Here is a 4,041-nt window from a genome sequence, read left to right on the forward strand (position 1 = left end):
CTTGCATTAACTAATTGAAGTAATAATTATATGCTGAACTAGATGAGGTTTGGGATCTTTCTTGGTGCAAAAACTTGGTTACACTTGTAGCTACTGGAGTGTTGCTCCATCCCCACTAGCATCGCTTTCATGAGGCATTATTGATGACCATCTTTGGCTATTACAGGCAGTTACTCTGGCCTCAAATCTGGATTGAGGTTTTCTGTTATAAAACTGGATGCAAGACAATTGGGTCAGTAGCTGAATGGCTGTGGCAGAATCTGGAATACTGAGAAGAGCTGAGGCAAAGGAAGTGCTTTTGCACAAGAATGATAAAGCAATAGAAACATTGTGTAGTAGTGCCTTTACTGAACACCTGCAGTGTACTAGCTGACGTGTTACTGGTGGAATGATATGAAGGAGTCTGAAGAGGATTGGAAATTACAGTTTAAAATGTAACTTACTTAAATTCTCTAAATGAAAGCATAACTAATAGATCATCCATTTGAAATATAAAGAATTGATTTTTCTTACACTTTAGGTGCCTCACTACATTAAATTACTTTGTGAAAATCCTGCAAAACAATGAACTCATTCTGCTTTCAACAGAGTTCGATGTCTGTTGGAGAGTCATGACTTTGTGCGTGCATTTATGATTTTGGTTCTGATGCCTGAGACCTGATTCTTTCATAATGGTGAGTTTTGTACAGTTCAGAAATTTCCTGCTAACCTCTGTGTTGAAATGTTAGTCAATTGACACGTATTTGTTGGTCACTAAAGTTACATTTACTTAAAATTAGTTACGAGCGAGAAATTAATATTTTATGAAGTTGTCAGGAATTATGCTGTATTTTTGACTGAGTAACACCATGGCTTTATGATGCAAAAGATAAAGTGGAAATTAATTCTGATCTTAAGTTTCAAAAGTTTAGTTGTGAGCTGATTTTGAATCAGCATGGCAACTTAACTAGGAGGCAGTGTGATGTGGGAAGATTAGTTTAAATTACTTTTTTTAAAAAATGGGATTGTGTGTCACGGAGAACTAGACTAACCTTTCACCTCTGCATTTGTCTTAAGTTTCAGTGTAGTTTGAGAAGAGGAAAGTGTCATTTGAGGGTTGTAGGGTTCTTTTGTGAAATAGTTTTGCTATGCCTTAACTCAGTTCCAAGTGCATATGTATTTGATGCAGAAAATTGTTAAAAATTGAAACCAAAGGACTAGTCCTACCGTAGAGTGTAGAAGGACTTGTACTGATATTTTACTGGTTTAAAGCTAAGGCATAAAATTATGTTCACAAAGACAAGCTTGATCCTATGTCTAAAGTTGTGATATCTGATTATGTTTAATGCTGGCTGTGTGTTTAAAGTGAGTTTATGATTCCATTTCCCAAGCGGCTGTCCTTTATGTTCATGGGTCAAAAGCAATACTCATTTTTAAATACGAAATATTCACACTGCTTTACTCTGTAAAACCCAATATGAGAAGCTATCCCTCTACCAAGGCTCTCAATTCCCCCCATTGTCTCTTTATTGTCAGAGTGCTCTGTCGCTGCAAAGTGCTCCAGCTGCAGTTTATCTGGTGAAACATTAGTAACAATAGTTCCTTGACCTTCAGCCCTCGACACACTGCAGCCTCTATATCAAAAAGAGCTAAGACAGTCTACTTCGATTTCTTACTGTTCCCATTCTGTCATCACATTCACTTGTTCCAATGTTTTCCAACCTACATCCACCCTCTACCTACCAAAAATTTCAGACCATCTGAAACTTTTCTTTAGGACCAAGTCTCTCTGACCCAACCATTTGTCATTTTTAGCAATTTCACCTTTAGCTTGTCTATTTTTATGGCTGGTAGTCAGATGATACACTTGATAACCTATTAATCTATGTGTGCATCTCTGTTTGCGATGATGTGTGTTCACTTTCTTTGTATTCTTTGACACAATGTTATCTCTACATCAGGCTTTAAATTGTGTTTTGATGAAGATGACTTGGGTTTGCAAACCTATGATTCAGTAATATTTTAATGTGAACTTCATTCTTATGATTTAGGAAGTAAATGTGAACTTACTCTGATTTAGAATAGAAAATTAGTACAATTTAATATCACAACTGTTCCAAGTAATTTACTTCTACTTGCTAAAAGGGATTATTTTAATTTAATACTCTTTCTCTTACACTTGTGTTTTTACAATTACTTGTCTATATGAATGTTTTCAATATATTAGAACCTGAAATATTACTGAAAAGTACGGTAGTATTTTAAGTTATGCACTGTTCCTGGTGAAACTTGGACCATCTGTGGTCTTTTTAATATGCTGTTTAGATTCACGCAAGTATAAACTTGTAATTGAGTTGAAGCAATTATTTCCTTCATCACTTGTAAAGTTGGTGCTTCCTGCATAAGTGAGAAGCATTTTTGTGAGGACTGGGGGAGGAAAGCTGTTAAGTAGTGGATTTGAGCTTCCTGTTTAATATATATTTAGGTAAACAGCTTAAATAACCTGTTCTTTGGATTGTTTTTTTTGAGATGACCGAAATACATCCATTTGGATGCCCAAAATTTTGCCACAGTATGCATTTGCGTAAATGGGGGATGTTCTAAAAACAAATCCTAAAACTGGATTTCAATTTGCTTAGTATCTCTAGAATTCCTTAGTAAAATTGTTTATTTATCTGCAGTATCACGCTTTGGAGTATGCATTGGACCGTGCAGAGGTGAGTTATCTATGGCAATTCATCTATCTCGCTGTGTAGCATTGCACTGCAACTCTTATTACACCTGTTACTCAGTTATTCAGTGTGTATATATAATACAATATATATAATAATATATATAATGATTTGTTTTATTTTGTAGTACATTATTGGGTGTGCCAGACAACGACCGCCAAAAAGAAGGCATTCATCTAGTGGAAGGTGGTGTTCCGTAATTAAAATATTTTAAAGTTTAATGTGTATAGTTGATGAACAAAAGTAATTAAACATTCAATTTTAAAACTTCTTGCCTTAGGAAATCAGTACATCAGAAATTGTATGACCTGTATATGGAAGAATGTGAAAAAGAACCAGAGTTGAAGGTATGCACATTTAATTCTCTTATCCATAGTTCCTCCATAAGCCTGTTATAGTTTGCCGAAAGTTTTTAGGAAAACATTTTTAAAACCATTAAGAATTCAAATTCATATCTTATTTGTCAATTAGATATAAAAATAAAAATTATATATATGAAAGTAGAAGAAAGGATGATTAAATCTACTGTCTCTTTTGCTTGAGATTCAGCCTTAATGGTTTCAATGGCCTAGCTTTCCAAACGTAAAATCCTAAATGCAGCTCTGTTTTGGAGATGGTTAAACCCAAACTGGAACCTTTTTAAAAAGTTTGAATTTGAAAACAGTGCTTCTGTTTTCGGTGATTGGTAATGTGATAGGCATCGTCTTAAGTAGTCTTATGAGCGAATTAGGTAGTTTCATGAGTGGATGCATTCACTAAATGAAGCCATACCAATTTAAACTATTCCAGGCTCAGCTCTTTTTGTTCTGAGTTGGTTGACTTCAACAGTTTGGATTCTACAGTTAGCAAAATGCTTTTGTGTAAGAAAAGTTAAAATCAGCAGGATTCGCACTCCTGATTCTTATCAGCGGACCTCCACAGGGAGTACTTGCAGAGATTTTGAAACAAGGATTATTTTCTACTGTGATTATAAAGGTTAATGTTCGAGAGCAGGTTGAGTAAACCAATTTTGTAATCCCTTAAGTATAAAAGATTAAGAGTTCATCAAATTCACGTGTTTCAGATGATTAGGGGACTTGATAGAATGGATAGAGAAGCAGTTTCTTCTGGTAGAGAAGTCCAGAATAAAGGAGCATAAAATTGGAGCTAGGCTTTTCAGGGGTGATGTCTAGAAGGGTTTCATAAAGAACAAAGAAATGCAGAATTCTCTTCCCAAAATGTTTTCAAAGCTAGGGTAACTGTAAGTGTCAAAACTGAAGTTGAGACAATACAGTGTGGAGCTGGAGGAACACAGCAGGCCAGGCAGCATCAGAGGAGCAGGAAAGTTGAT

At 35.2% G+C, this 4,041-nt stretch overlaps 1 long non-coding RNA gene across 1 annotated transcript; it reads left to right on the forward strand.

The window, feature by feature from the left end:
* Positions 1–525: 525 nt before the first annotated feature.
* On the forward strand, positions 526–3,058 carry LOC109933614. Its single transcript, XR_007261487.1, has 4 exons — positions 526–674; positions 2,661–2,696; positions 2,839–2,897; positions 2,992–3,058. It is a non-coding gene; the product is annotated as an uncharacterized LOC109933614 (long non-coding RNA).
* Positions 3,059–4,041: the final 983 nt, after the last annotated feature.

Source organism: Rhincodon typus, unplaced genomic scaffold (assembly GCF_021869965.1).
Source record: "Rhincodon typus isolate 14 unplaced genomic scaffold, sRhiTyp1.1 hic_rhity00003942, whole genome shotgun sequence".
In the NCBI taxonomy this organism is placed as follows: Eukaryota; Metazoa; Chordata; class Chondrichthyes; order Orectolobiformes; family Rhincodontidae; genus Rhincodon; species Rhincodon typus.